This window comes from Lolium rigidum, chromosome 1 (genome assembly GCF_022539505.1).
Source record: "Lolium rigidum isolate FL_2022 chromosome 1, APGP_CSIRO_Lrig_0.1, whole genome shotgun sequence".
Lineage (NCBI taxonomy): Eukaryota > Viridiplantae > Streptophyta > Magnoliopsida > Poales > Poaceae > Lolium > Lolium rigidum.
Window position 1 is genome coordinate 38,483,313 of NC_061508.1, and position 17,107 is coordinate 38,500,419.

Here is a 17,107-nt window from a genome sequence, read left to right on the forward strand (position 1 = left end):
GCTGCGTCATGGGTGGTGGTGGTGGTGGAAACTGATCTCTGGCTGCTCCCTCAGCCTCTTCCTTTTGTTTTGCTTCGCGCTCCATGCGCTGCGCTTCGGTCTCCTCTCCTAACGCTCCCGACATAACCCCCTAGTTCCGCAACACAAGATGATACTCATAATTACTCCATGCGCAAGTTTTACGAGCTCAACTTTGTGCACAGAACTAGTCACGCAATGGAAATCAAGAAGCAAATCCAAATCATACAAAACATATACCCTGTATATACATACTTAAGTGGTCTTATTACAATACTCAAGTCGATGTGAGTATGCAAACTCACTTATTAAAGTATATGTACAAATTTATACAAATATTACATACTATAATACACGTGGTACTTGTGTATTATAGCCTCGCCTCCCTTGGTGGACTCTAGTCGATCTTCACTCCCGGTACATCCCGAGGCTTCCATCCGGCCGAACGTGTCGTCCTCCGATAGACCCTGGAACATAAGGTCTCCCCGTTGGCTGGTAATCCGAATCAGATGATGATCCTAGGGAGAAATCAGTGTTCACAAACTGATCGTTAAGTGCATCATAGTCCACCCATCGGGTGTACTCCCCTGTAGCTCCACCATAGGTGTTTCCAACACTCATACCCGACTCAACTCTGTGTCGGATACCCTCCATCAACTCCTTCATTACTAGGATAACTGCGGTTCCGGGTTGTGGCGTCATCATTCATCTCCCCATCATAATACACGAAGTACTATGAGTTCCGGTATCGGATCCCCAACGCCAACCCGTGGAATTTTCTATAGGAGTCTCGGAACGGCTGATTGTTTCCGGATTCCTCTCCGCCCTCATATCCCCCATAGGAACTACCCGGATAGTTCCCGAGTGTAAGCAGTGTAGTTTCACGCTCAAGAGGATCAATACTAATGTAGTCACCGGCTGAGTAAGCTGGTGTGTGCACCACATTCTCCATAGGTTCTTTCCCCCTAATCTCCTCCTTGGGTTCAGTAAACTCCTCTAGCATCGTATCAATTGCTCCCGTCCGATGATGGTTCAACTGAAAGAGTAATGATATGAAGTTGCGGCTATTATCCATATATTTTGCAGCTGCTATTGGTTTGCGTTTTGCATATTTGTAGTGGTTAAGCATGGGATCTTCTTCCTCCTGATTATGAGGAATATGGGAGAATTCGGAACCCATAAGCTCTTTCGTCTTATGTTCCCGAATGTCGGTTATGGCTCTCATAACAGCTATATGGTAGGCTGTGTTGATAGTCCCGGCTTCCCTGCTGGCATGACTACGCTCATTCCCGGAGATTCGGGAAGTCGCGAGTCCTACCCTACACTTGGCCAATACAGTACCATCATAGTACATGTATTTCTTTACTTGGATCTGGGGATCACACCCAAATTCAAGTAACATGGCTCGTAGGATATCTGCAAGTCCTCCTTCGTATTCACTCAGTGTGGAATCCATCACTTTCACGTTTCGTCCGGGACGTGAACTTGCCATGTTGGCTGTAGAAATAGAAAGATTATAAGATTAGTAATAATGCATCATAATAGAGATAATAAAGAATTATCGCACTAAAAGATATGATTGTTGTATTCTCAATTGAATATACACCATATTTTTAGAGAATTCTTTACTAGTCCTATTTGACTCCTAACGTTTGGTCCCATTTACTAGGTTCCAACCTAAGGTCAAAGCTTTTGCTCTGATACCAACTGTGGTGACCACTGCATACCACTGCATGTTGTAGTATGCCGGTCGTTGATATAACATTCACGAAGTACCATTCCGCAAATATTACATCCCTCGAGTAGTACAACAGAACATAGCAGGTCCATAACTCATTCATTTATTATTACAACTATCATACACATGTCATCTCGGAGCTCCTCTTGGGTCCTAAGAGGAATACTCCTGGGTTTGAGGCGAACCCAACATAGCTTACAATATAAGAGTCTCATTAATTTATACATTTATTTCCTCGAGCAGCTAAATACTAAGAGTTCGGGCTGCTCGGTTACTACTACTACTGGATTTCTCTAGGCTTGATCTCCTCCGGAAGCCTCCCCGGATCCATAGACGATGAGGTAGTCTACGCCTTCTACACCTCTAGAGAGGTCTGGTTCTTCATAGCCGATGATCTCGGCTCCTTCATTGTTGTCGTAATCCTCCTCCAGATGATTCAGACAATCTAAGCATGGGATTTAAGAGTGGTATGAGTACGAGCGTACTCAACAAGTTCATTATAGATAAGAGGTGTTTAATGCTCTAGCTACAATATTAGACCAGAAAGTCTAATACCAATGCAAGTTTTGATAAACATTTCTTCAAGAGATTGCTTTTATTCGAAAGAGCTATGTCCGTCAGCCTTCACTGGTTTACTAGAACTTCATGGAGCTCCTTTCCGACCGCGTTCGCAGTTCCTTATCCCGGAACAGGGAGTGACAGAGTCACGAGTTCTTTACACTCGCGAGAGGTGTGTTGCTTTACCCATAAGAGATCTTAACCTTGGTGCCAACCGGGCAGCTTTCCCGTCCACACTTCCTTCGGTGTGAGGCCCGGTATAAGGTCTAGCCAATCATGTTCCTCCGCTACCTCGAACACCCACCCTTTGTTGCAGACTCCGACCAGGGTCCACGCCGGTCCCATTATTCCCATAGATTTCGGGGTGGACTCCGACCACGACGTCAATGCGGGGCTCTACCATACATTCCTACGCCGGCGGATGCAACCCATCATAGACCTCATTACCGTTGGGACTTCTACGGGTTCCCACCCCTGCATCAAGTCTCGCAAGATCATGAGCACCCGGTAATGAGCATCCGTTGATGAACGAGAGGTGGAAACACTTTTGACTACTCCGTCCCACTCCGGATCTTATGGTTAACACGGATATTACGGCACAAGAATCACTGGCGACATTTGTTGTTTAATCCTAGATGGATATAACCCTTGCAATGGAACCTCCACCATATCAACACAATCCATGGTTCCATTGCCCACCACATAGTCATATTCATAGTTATGAAAATAGTGGTTTTGGTTTTTATGCAATAGTGATAACCATAATACTTTGCAAGTAATTTGATAGAAATACTCAAATGACATGAGCAAGTGATGAACTTGCACGAACACCTGCAAAGTTTTGCGGTTGGATGGTGTGGACTGACCCTTGTCCTCTGTCTGCGAAAAATAGCATCATTGTCCGATAAGGGCAATGGTTAAAGAAGCAATTATGCATGATTCCAGTTTTAGGGTTTGTTCCCCCTTAGATGTCGTTGTTATTTCATGTGAGAGGTTAATACTAAGAACAACTTGGAGATACTTGCTTTAGGGTAAATACAACCTTGAAATATTGTCAAGGTGTTTTTAAAGTCCAAATGCATTAATGGACTTATTTTCTTTATTGAAAATAATATGTGTGATTTAAATGATTATTTAAATCATCAAATGAAGACTTATTCCTAATTGTCTTCAAAAATTCACTTTTGTATTTTATTATGATAGAGAATTTTATGCTGATCTATTTTCATATTTTTAATTATTTTTTTAGAGCTTTTAAACATTTCTTATGTAATTTCAAAGTTTCTGTTTTAATTCATTTTGTGAAATGACTATAATGCCCCCAGGCCCACCGTCGGGGTGGCCCGGCGGGTTAACCCTAACACGAGCCACACTTGGGCTCGGTCGGCCCACTCGCCCCTTTCTTCCTCGCGCAGAAACCCTAACCCCTCTCTCTGTGGCTCTCGCGACGCCGTGGTCGCCTCGCCGTCGCCGGAGTAGTCCGGCCAACTCCGGCGGTCGCCGCCGGTGAGATCAAGTGGATCTGATCCGCCTTTCGACGGCGGACACGGTGGTCCGCGTCGATCTGACGCTGGCGTCCATGTTCGCTCGCCCTCGTCGCCTCTGCTCGCCTGCTGTGGGGATCCATGGCGATCTCCTCGCCGCCGATGCCCCTGGTGCTGTGGCGGTCGTTGGGCGCTCGCGCTCGGCGACGTCGGGCCGGGCGCGGCTTGGCGGCCGCCGTGGTGGCCCGTGCCGCCGTGCCGCCGTGGCACGCTATGGTGCTCCGCTCCAGGTACGTGCGCCGCCATCCTCTTCCTTCTTCCTTCTCTACTGCTAGTTCATCCTCCTCTCCTGTTCTTCTGAGCTAGCTCTGGCCACTGCCTGCTGTCCCTTGTGCCTATACTTGTTCCGTGGCTGTGCTCATTGCTGCTGCCTACATGCGCCATGGCTCCTAGCTAATGTGCTTGCTCTACTGCTATGCGTATGCTGCTTGCTGTGCTGTTACTGCCATGCTTCTGTGCTTCCTAGCTACTTCTGTTCATGGTGATCTCCTGCTGTGGCCCTCCTGTGATTGCTCATGAGCATCCAGTGATGCTCATGGCCTACTGGCTTGCTCCTATTATTTTTACTGTCACTTGGACATATTGTGTGTGCATAATCCTGTCCCTGGCTTGATTATATTGTGCAATTTCTTGCAAATTTGCAAGAACCAGTGCACTTGGGTGCTCTTCAGTGTGCTATCATTCATAGTCTTGCTCACTTGAGCATGCCTGTGGGCTAAACAACACCATCCCTTGATGATGTGCTTCTGTATACAATTATATAACATGTATTTGATTGTACTGCTAGGCCATTATTCCTGTTCTGTGACCAATTAATTTATAGGGTGCATGTGTTGATGCTAGGCTTGGCTCTAGCATGCTCTGCCAAGCTCTGATGATCTTATAATCATCAGATGCTTGGTGATTGGCTGATGTTTCATGCTTATGTTTAGCTGGTGCTCTCCTGGTGTCTGTGTGATGCATACACTTGTTCTAGTGAATGGTAATGCTTGCTCAAGCATCATCTGATGCTTGAAGTGAGCCATTGGTTCACTGGCAAGGAGTTGGTGCTTGGTTACTGATCTGTTTCATTTATATGTAATTCCTTGCTTGGCTAAATAGATAAATGATGTGAGCTGTTTATCAGTAATGATCATCTTAATATTAATAAGATTGAGCTAGAGGGATGCCAACATCTATTGGGAACCCTAGCTCCTTTCTGAACCCATCTGGGTGATGATATTTGTGCATGGCTTCTCTGTGGGATTTGGTGAAGTGGTTGAGGTGGCCCTGACTGACAAATCTTTGTCTGTTAGGGTAGCTCCCACCTTTGTTGGTCTGGCTGTGATTTGGTGAATATCTCACTGGAAGAAACCATGTTGGTTTTCCAGTATCTTTGCTGTTGACAACAAAAATAGACATGATCTGTCTAATATCTGATGGCTTGCTTGGCTTTAGGTGCTAGATGATTTTGAATGGCTAGTTAGGGATTAATCCAGGTTGGATTTCTCTGGTATGTCATCTTGTTGACATGCCAATGTTCCCCTTGGAAATCTCCCACTTGTCTGTTCTCTAGTTTGCTTGCACCAAAAGGCTTAGTAGCCAGATGATGATACAAACTAGTTCTCACACCCTTTTGCTTGTGTGTGCTTGATGCATATGCTTATTTATGAACAAAACCATCTGGTTTGTTCATGATGATTTGTATACCTCACTCCAGCTCCTAGAAATATTGTTGGTGTAGAGGGTTTGCTTCGTGATGATCTTTTGCTTGCCCCTGCTCCTCCTAGCAAGCTTGTGGTCTTGGTTTAATTTACTGGTGATTGTGGAGTGGATGAAACAGCTTTAGGCTGTTCATCCGTTCTTGGTGTTCTTGAGCTATTCTTGTCTGTTCTTGGTGGCCTACCACTGCTGCCCGTCGATGGATGAAGCAAATGACTAGGGTTTTGGCTGGGAAAAGCTTATATGTGGCCAGCCATTGCATCCCTGGTCGACAGCTCCACCTTTCCCTTTGGGTGACTCACTGTGTGTGTGTGCTGCATGCACACAGCCCTGTGAGCAGGCTGTGTGTGTGTGTAGACAGGTGTTGTGCACTTGGACCTGGAACTTGACTGTGGCATGGATCAGCTCGGCCACTTTGGTCCTATCTGCTTATTTCATATTTTCATTTGATTTCTAACCTGCCAAGTGGCTATGCCACTTGGCATAACTTTTATTTGTTGTGATTATGTGCAGGGATCAACAATTGATCAAGATGAATATGGAGGTCATCAAGTCCAAGATCAAGTGAAGATGATCTTGTAGTATTTAGGATGGGATCCATCCTTGTACTTTTCTTTTTATTTTCTTTTCTAATTTTTTTCCAATTCTTGTAAAGTGTTGTATATTCCTTTTTCTAATTATGGATATTGTAAATGACATTGTATTTTGTGTGTATATCAATAAAGCTCCCATTTTCCTTAATGAGCTTTATATAATTGTTATATTATTTATATTCTTGATTACTTTTAATTATTTATTGAATTATCTTAAGTTTGAATGATGTGGTATCAATTTGATGTTTGAATATGAAATTCAAATTCAAATTTGGTTTGAATTCAATCATGCAACTTAATTGAGAATTCAATCATGCAACTTAAGATTGTGATGCATCATCTCTTCTCTCTTCTCAAAACACTAATCTAGCTAAGTAGGAACAAGTTCATAGCTCTCTCGAAACCCTAACCCTGTAAAGTGTCGAGAGAGAAACCTGTCCCCCTTCGATGCAGTTTTTGTTTAAAAGCGCGAAATTTCCCCGTAAATTACAATGCAATGCACATCCCTTTCTAAAATCTACCCCTCGATCGTCTCTAAACCTGGGACATTACATGAACAATTGTTGGTTCTAGTACTATATGGCATGGTTAATGATTGCTTATCATATACTTCAAAAGAATAACTTTTGAAGAACATGTTATTTAATAAAGAACAAGTATGATATTTAGGGTTGTGGGGTTCTATGGTTTACTATGGTTCCAAGTAGCTTCTGGAGTAAGGATTAGATGGATCACAACAAAGTTGGATTCATCAACAACTAGGGCTTGCATGGTATTACTTAAACATAAGCATCTTAAGAAAATTATTATAAATGGTTGCTATCAAGGTTGGTATATCTTATTGGTGATAGCTGGCTATTGTCTATAGGTCCTATTAGGCAGGGTTGATGACTATTCTATATTAACTTCAAAAGAATAACTTTTAAAGAACATATTACTTAAGTAATAAGAAGTATTTCAATTTAGGGTGAGGTTGTCTAGGTTTTGCTATTGGATCCACTAAGTAAGGAATAGTCAGTTCCTAATTAAGTAAGATGTTTCATAAATATCTAACACTAGTAGGGTTTAGTGTGTATGGTATATGATGCAAAATATTGGGCATGGTTGCTATTAGAGTTCATCACAATGGTGTGATGTTAAATATGGATAGTTAAGGATTATGGCCTTGGTAAAGGGAACTAGGGTTTACACTTGGTTGATCCTGCTTGATCATCTGGTTTTATTTGGATGAGACATGAAATACCAATTTATTAGTGATAGGGCACCTATATTTTATGTGGACATGGACGTGCATTCAGTTGTTAATTATGGATATATAAATGAAAAGAAAATAACATGATCACATGTATAACCTAGGGTTTAGGTTTATAAGCAAGTTAGGATTCACATGAAAAAATGGAGCTAGGGTTCCTAATGAAATTAGGGTTTTAGGGTTTCACATGAAATGATAAGGTTGTAATTTCATTCAACATGGAATTAGGGTTTCCTATTAGTAATGTAGTTCTTAAATTATTACTTGGTTATAAAGTTGCATTTATTATTAACCTTGAAACCAAATAATAATGGTCTTAGCAATTTTATTTTTTTTAGAAAATTAATAATTATGATAAATATCATTTAGGGTTTAAATCCATCTAATAAGGATTTAACAAGATAACATGTAAAGAAAATTAGTTTTAATGTTTTATTTATTTACTTACTGGTTTTTATTTACTTTTGAAACTTTTCTTAATTATTGAATTTTAAATGAATTTAGATTTAAAAGAAAAGGCTTAATTAAATAGGGTTAAACAATTAAATTTTTATTTAAAATAAAATTTTCATATTATATTTTTATTGGATAGATTTCATTTTAAGGAGCATTTTGATATCTTATTTATATTTTTATGAATTGAAATGAATTTTCTATATTCTTTCAAAGTTACAGCAATTTATGAAATTTGAAATAAAATAGAAAACTACTAAGTCTACCCGGGCTAAAGCTACCCGTAGACACAGATAGGTGGGCCATCAACCAGGTCAGTGGCCACGTCGATTTTGACCGAGTCAAAATCGATGACTGGATGGGGAGCACATCGCCGGCGGCAGTCGACCACGACACCGACGATACCGTGCACCCCCGGACGCGCGGCTATGCTCGCTGGAATCAGCTCGACGTGGTGAACCTAGTGGTGGTGGCGCCCCCTCCGAATGGTCACCGGAGAGTGGCCGACGGCGATGATCTGCGGCAGCTTCCGACGAGCAACAACGACAGCGAGCTACGATGTGAACCACGATGCAATAGGGGGCTCTCGAGAAGCGCATGCTCACCCTGATGGTAATGGGCTTGAAGGAGAGGTCTATGGAGCTCGGACGGCGGTGATTTCATCCATGGACGGCGGCGGTGGTAGAAAATGGCCAAATTCGCCAGAACAGGGGCTTCCCAGCTTGCACGCGCCGGCGAGAAGAACGAGGAGAGGACGGCGGTGTTGGGAGTATCCTCGGCGAGGCTCGGGGCTGCCTCAATCGCCAGCGGTGAATAGAGGCCGACGAGCTAGGGTTTCGGCATAGAGAGAGAATGGAGCAGAGAGAGGGGAAATGGAGGCTTCCACTGCGTTTTATATGGCCTCCGGCGTGCGCTGGCAGTCAATAACGGCGGTGGCGACCCCGGGACGTGTCCCTCCCCATCGTGGTGTCGCTCTCCTGTGCATGCGAGCGAGGCAGAGACGAAGAACAAGATGGCGACCTCGTCTTCGGTCTTATCCAGCGAAGGGGTACGTGGGCTGCTCCTGGGTGGTGGCTTGGGCCACGTTGGTGGGCTCCTGCTAGGCTTCTGCGGCCTGCCCTGGCAAGCACCTCTCTTATCTCTTTTTCTTTTCTGTTTTTATTTTCCGTTTTCAATTCCGTTTTTATAATTCTGTTTTAATTCAAATTTAAATCATGGGATACCTTGCAGGTATTTCACAATTTGAATTTCATTAGGAGTATTAAAAGGATAAATGCATTACTGCATTGTTTTTGAATAAACATTTAATATATGTGAGCCTTATTGCAATTTTCAATTAGGCAAGAATTTAGGTATTCATTTTAATTTCCTTTTTCATTTGGAATACAACTCCCTTTTGAATGATTATAGTTGATAATTTCTACTCCAAGTGTTTTAGAAGTTATCATTAGTACTTTACCTCTTATTTGAGAAGTTGCTCACTTACATATGATTTCATGTGAGCACTTATTCATTAGGGTTTTATAATTTCTATTATAACCCCTTTTTAAGGTTATTACTATCATTATCTTTGAAAGTACCTAAGGTAGGTATTGTTTCCATCAAGGTTTGGTTTTGGTTTATGAGGATAAGTGGTTGATAACCACACATGGTTTTAGTTATAGGATTTAGCACTATGTGTTTCTTATGTTCCATAATTCAACATAGGATTTAATGAGAATGCAATTCTAGGGTTTTATTCATATTTACTTACTGTCACATGGGTTGGAACTTAATTGTGGCTTAGGTTTTTGTTGTGATCACTCAAGTGATGCACAAACTAGGGCTGAGATGTAGTTATAGGTTATAGAGATGAGATGACACCATATTGCATTGGCTAGGGATTAGTCTCCCCTAACCATGATAAGATGGTTACTTGCTTAATATTTCATGTGCTCCTCTAGTTACTAAGGACTTGAGAATTGGTTTGATCTTATACCAGTAGACTTCTACTCTTACCTTTAATCTAGCATTGAAGAATCTAGGGTGACTATGGTTCTTATTGTGGTTACCTTTGGTTATAAGGATGAATAGTTATTCACACCATTTTAAGTATGGGGTTTGGCTCTAAGGTTTTCTTAAGTTCATTAATTGTGGAACAAGTGTAACATAGATGTGGTATGATTCTATTTATGATCACTAAGTGATTCACAAGTTAGGATTGAGATATAAGTCCAGGGTTGCTTACTAGTGATCTCCCTATGATTTTATGTTGTGGTTGTTATCTATTTAACCCTCCAAGGTTTAACTAGTAATTATATATCTCCAAAGCATGGTCATGGATTAGACATGATCAACTTATTCTTAATATCCTCTACCTCAAGTTCTTAGGGTTTATGATCATTACTCAATTTATAATGCTCAAAGATTTGGCTTACTAAGGTACCTCTCATGACCTAGGTTTCTCACTTCCAAGATCAAGTATTGTCTTGATCAACTAGGGTATAGTACTTCTTTTATACTATCTTGAGTGGACATGGTTATGATTACCTCAATAGTTTATATCCCAGGGAAATGCCTGAGATAATAACTTAGAGTTCTTCCCAAGGAATGATGATATAATCATCTGGTTCAATGGATAGTTCTCTCTCACAAATTCAAGTGTTGGCTCAACTAACTTGAGTGTAACACCATAGCTTGAGCTATCTTATATAGGAATGGATTATTCAAGGGTTTATGGTGTACTCACAAGATCTCATTAGGTATGAAAAGGTTAAGTCTCCACCTGGATAACTTAGTTGAATTAGTCTCTAGTTTACTTCATCAATTCATGGATATAGTCTTGTTCTACTTTAATGTTGGATTATCTCACCACTTCAAGATGAGAAAGAGTATACCCTAATGCTTTAGCTCAAGACTTATCCTTGAATCTTTATTAGGTATAACTAAGGTTGGTATGAATGATTCCTCTCATTTGGGAAGGACTTTAATAATAATAACCTAAGGTTAGGCTCCATCGAGAATGATGTGATCATCAATATCTATGTTTAACATAAATGGGTTCTCTCTCTAGAAATGTCTTGAATAATATCCTAGGGTTCTTCTTAAAGATGATGATGTGAGTAATTGGATACATATATTCCAGGTTTAGCTCAAAGTTGGCATTGCTTCTCTAATAAATATAGAACTCTCTCTTCTCTAGGTTTTGATGTATAATAATTTGAATGAAGAAGAATATAGCAAATGGAAACTAGGGAACATTTCTAGAGTTGGTCTCCTTGTCATGAATTCCAATATTGAAGTGGAATGAATACCATGGGGTTCATGGTACGAGCATAGATTAGTTCAAGACATGGAAAAGATAAGTTAATAATAGTTTCTCCATTTTATTGTTTCTTGATTTGTAGTTGAATAGATGTTCATATGTTATGGCAAGGAATACCATATTATGATCTTTTATAAGATCAAGCAATTGATCATTGATTAAAATGTTGTTGTGTTGGTTTTAGTTCCATTTGATCTAACCCCTTAGATCAAATCATTTTTACCCAAAACAAGGCTTTAGCAAAGGTAACATTGAGGTTTATAGCACTTGGCTTCATGATCTACTTCAATTCCATCAAGGTCAAGTGAAATTTGAGTTACTGTGACATGTTTTACTTGAAAGCGCGAAAATTACCCAGATTTTCCATGCATGAATGCAATGCACACATCTATTTCCTCTATTTTTTGTAACCCCAAATCCTGGGATATTACACCACCCCACAATGATAAAGGTCCAAGTAGTGAATTGGGAGCCCCCTTGGATAGTTGACCATATAGAGGGGCTAATATTTAGTGCGGATTTTGCACATATAGAGGACACAGAACCTACAAAATTTCTTACATCTTTTCTGGGAAAAAATTCAGGAGTATCCACCTTAAAATATAGCTTGCAAAAATACGATCATATGTATCGTACAACAACTAATACAAATTCTTACAAACTGAGGGCGAATATGTAATATTCTGTTCACACATACAAAATTTGTGTTCTTTTGCATGGCGTATGTTTTCATATTTTAGCAGAAATAAATATGTGCAAGTATACATGTTACATCACAATAAACAAGCACCGCTACCAGTGTCTAGTTGACCAGATAGATGTCCAAGCACTAGAATGGGAGCCCCTTTGGATAGTTGACCGGCCAGATAGAGGGGCTAGTTCCTATTGGACGCGGATTTTGAGCACGCAGATTGGCATAGAACCTGAATTATTCCTCCTTCGCATTTCCTACTAATATTGAATCAATTATTTTTTGTGAAAAAGGGTTCACGGATGTTCATGCTGAATATGATATGTTAGCTTGCATACGTCTTGTGCAAAAATATGCTCTTCTGTGTCATAAAAAGAAAGACACAAATATTTAGTGAGCTGTGAATAATATTCCATGCATTAACATATAAGTACGAAATTTGTATTCTTCTGCAGAGTTCATATTTTAGCACCAAATTTCGTCGGTGCACATGCTACACGTCGCAACAAACGAATAACCAATGTCAGTGGCAATGTCGCATGTATATAAAACATGTCACTTTGGCGTTTACCGGCTGCTGGGGATCTTTTTGATTTCCATATATACTGTGAGGGTCGAGTGAGCTGTTAGAGTTTTTCTCTGACCAAACACTGCCACGCGCATTAGTGCCCTAACCCTCTTGGCCATATATGATCGACCGACACTCACACTATAGCTACCTAGCCTGGGTTCCTTGTCCTTCCATAGTCACCAACCGATTCAAACATGTACAATTATACAAAGCGAACGGGGGTAGAACACGAGTTGCGTGTGGGTAACATGCGCGTTCATTTCTCAATATACAAATCGTAATGCAAAGGCCCAAAAATTGCTAGGATTGCGTCTTGTACGATGTGTCCAGTATCCACTTGGGAAGAATCAAACTGAGGAAACTGCTCGGAACGGCCCATGCACTCGGCTGACCTGGCTGCGATCGAGATTGTACACAGGTTGGGAATACTTTTGAAATGGTTAGGACAAGTGGAAAACGAGATCGACGAGGATGCGTGCCGTAGGGGCCACCGATACGCGATCACCATCACCGGGCTTGCTTTTGACCAAATACGTCCTTTTTACTACAGTTTTATCGCGCAAGTGGGACGAGGTTGCATGTGTAGATTTTGACCATGGGCAATGTTGATTAAATCACACAAGACTTTGCTGGCCTGGTAGAAACCTGACCATTAGAATTTTTTAACAAATAAAATATGTTAATATCATAAAAATTAATTACACTCAGACTCCGCAACAACGTCATACTCCGATGTTAGTATGGATGCATACATCCGAAAAAAGAAGCTAAAAAAGAAAAAAAAATCTGCTATATTGTTCCCGTCTTTATAACAGCAGCAACACAAACACCACCATAATAACATCAAACCATTAGATACACATGTCTTTTTTTTCCGGAAAGCTCCGCCGGCGAATGGAACAGTGCATCTTATGTCTGGAGTTCGCTGGATCGGGTGGTATTCGGTCGCGCGCACCCATGCTTTTATTCCGACCGTTTGGTTCTGGAGGGAGCGGCGTGAAGCTCTTTTTCTGTGTTGACATCAAGTGACTATGGATCCATGATGAAAGTCGGAAGAAGAAAATTTCATGAAGGCCGGAGGGGAGGACTAGCTAAGGGAGGTTCAAGTCTCCGCGCTGTTGAGGGGCTTGCTTGGTGTCTGGGCTTCACATCAGCGGTATGAAAGTGGGGGCGACAACACATGTGAAGCGCGAGTCCTACCTTTCGGAGGTGAAAACCCAAGGTCGGCCTTAACCGGTTGTGCCCGGCAGTGACCTTGGTGGAGGCATTGTTTTGAGAGTGGGGACTATCTTCGGGGTGAAAACCTAAGATCTTTGATCGGGCGACGACGGTGTTGGAGCACGGTTCCCTTCTTGGAGGCGTCGTTTTTGGAGAGTACGCAATTCAGGTGTTGTCATGGTGGTGGATGTATTGCTGTTGTTAGGCCCGAGACACTGTAGCGGGACTTTTGTTTCTTAGTTTTCTTTTCCTTTTTTTGGCTGTGTGCATCCGTAGTGCCATTAGGGTGGTGCGTTGTTGCAGAGGCTGGGTGTAATTGGTATCTCTCGATATTAATATATTCCCTTTATCGAAAAATGTCTTTCTTTTTGTTGGGTAATTTTAATGTGAATATGTAGGAGAGACATAATGAAACTAGGATAAAATGCAGGATCACCACACTTTCGACAATAACACAATGTTTCCTCATGCCATATCACGGTGCATGTGCGCCAAGTCAGCGTGGAATCGTTGTTCTTGTTCAATTCATTTTCAGATTATGGGTCTCGCTTTGTTCGGACTGGCGCCACGGTGGATTCTTCCTGGGACTTTGCATGGTCAAGGATTTGCATTGAAGGTTTTGACCTTATCGATCCATCAACTTGCAACGTGTGGGTTCTCTTGTCGCAGCTTGACAACCTATCTCTTGGGTGCATGTTCTGGTTACGTGGTGATCGCCATGTCAGGAATTAATGTGAACAAGACCAATTATCTCCATGTACGTGTGTTATGGGCGGAGTGGATGTCCCTGGATCTCGTGTCCACGACACATTCATGCCCGTTTTGGTGATTGCACTACGGGAGAGGTCCAGTTTGCCGACGGTGACCGTCGGCGTAGCGTCGTCGGCATAGTTCTGGTTGGGGACTGCCCGATCACCGTCGGTACAGACTGGTCGTCGGCACAGATTGTTGTGCCGACGGTTATACCGTCGGCATAGTATTTCAAAATTTTCAATTTTTTTTTGAAAAAAGATTCAAATTATGTTTTTTTTAAACATATTTTTTTTTCAATTTTCTTCTTATTCTTTTTTACTTGTTAATCTTTCACAATCACACTTACACTTAGTACTCCTAATATTAGGTTAAATTGCACTTGTAGTCAAACTTCCCAGTTGGTCACCCATCCTCATACTACTCCCGCCCCAGCACGCTTAACTTTTTGGTTCTCTTCAGATGAGCTTCCATGAAGGAAATGACGCCCTTGTTGTTAATACTACCATATCAATCATATTAACCCTTTGACCCTGCTGCCACATCTCTATATTTTTGAATTCTAAACAATTACTTAAGTAAACAACAATGAATATATATAAATAATAATAATAATATATAATTTGAAAAACAATTAAATGATTTCATTTTTGTCTTTTTATTTAATATGGAATAATTAATATCAGTAAATACGAATTTGGCAAATAATATGTCTAAATTGATCCGAAAAATGAGAGGAATACAAATATGGCATCCATATCATATTTTGAACCTACAATTTAATTTATCCAAAAATCATGAGCAATAGATCAAGTACCTCTAGTTTAAATCTGGTTGACTTTATCGGAAATGAGGTGGGAAACAGCCTCAGCATGGCATAGTTTCCCGAAACGACATCATATTTGGTACGTGTGTGGGCCCTAGGATGGGAAGCAAGACCCCGGGTGCGGATTTCTAATCCGACCCACGGGCGACCATCGTTTCATTTTTAGCGTGCCAAAACGGTTTTTATTTGTGAAGCAGCTACATGGGGCGCATTTTAGTATGACGTGAAACCTCCGTGCGATGATAGTAGACCACCTACGCACCACCTATCACATGGCATGTACACACGTTAGCTATTTGAGAACCCATGCGGCTTCCGGCGGTGTCCCGCCGAATCCGCTGGAAACTGATCGGATTTGAACTAGGGCTCAACTATCCGTCGCTCCAGAAATTCCGGAAAAAATGTTTTTAGTTCTACGACGCATCATTATATCTGCTAATTTTTGTCCGTTTAGTTTTTTCGCGAATGGGTGCACCCGCACGCCCGGTACGGCGATACCGCATGTCCTGGGGGGCCTGTTTTGGCCATATGGCAATTTGAACGAAGTCAAAAAATCCCACTGGGCCGCTTGGTGTCATTTTATTTGTCAAAACTGGGATGTGGCAATTATTTTGGAAAACCCTTCACGAAAAGAGCTATCACGTCCGGGGTTCTATGGATTTTAGGGAAAATGAGGTGGGAAACGGCCTCGGCATGGCATAATTTGCCGAAACGAGGTCATATTTGGCACGTGTGTGGGCCCTAGGATGGTAAGCAATACCCAAGACGTGGATTTCTTATCCGACCCACGAGCGACCATTTTTCATTTTTGGCGTGTGTGAAAGCCATGAAACCTCGAACATTATAGCTCATTTCTAAGAAAATTTATTTAGGTATTCGAAATATTCCATTTTTGATATTTTTCTATGATAGATCTTGTTTTTCTGCAAAATTTCATATATTATACTTTTCTCAGTTAGAATGATTTAGTTATGCTTTTTTGAAGACTGCCATGGAGAAATAGGAAAAAGCTAGGCCGACGGTTAAACCGTCGGCACAGGTCTGTAGTGGAAAAAAAAGGAAAAAAAAATGTTGTGCCGACGGCTAGACTGGTCCTGTGCCGACGGGCAGAACTGTGCCGACGGTGACCGTCGGCACATCCAGCTCGTACCGACGGCCAATTTAACGCCGACGGTCATCCTCGTCGCCGCGCTCCGGAGGCTACTGTGCCGACGGCCCCGACATTTGGCCGTCGGCACATCGCCTGGCCGTCGGCGTACGGCAATTCTCCCGTAGTGTTGGGGAATCGTAACATGACCATGTCATCCCAGATCAGCACGGCAAACACTTCCAAAATTTGGCAAACCAAGTAGGTAGACTGACATGTCCAATGAAACACGTATGTAGGCGTAAGAGCATCTCCAGCCGCGTCTCCCAAAGCGTCCCCCAAACCGCGCCGGATTGAGCGTTTGGGGGACGTCGCTCCCCAGCCGCGTCCCCCAAACGCCTCCCCCAAATATTTAAAATACTTTTTTTGATATTTTTATTTCAATTTTCACAGACTAATACATAATTGGGAAGGTGATAATTGGGAAGGTGGTTTACACGAAGACACAGTTAGGAACATGGTTTTCCCAAACTAATACATAGTTTGAATCATGGTGGACACAAATATAAAATTTTGCAAAGAAACTAAACCTAACTAGGCCGTGCATCGAAGGTTTCCTGTGTTCGCTGCTAAGAAAGAACACTCGAGGGCACACCCAGTCACCTAAACTGGAAAATCCAGCGGGAGGATGGTGCCCTGGTTCTACCGATGAGGCGAACATCCAGAAACTTCCGTGCACGTGTTCGCTGCGAAGAAACAACACTCAGTCGTCCTCCTCGTCGGTGCTGTCGCCGTGGTAGTCC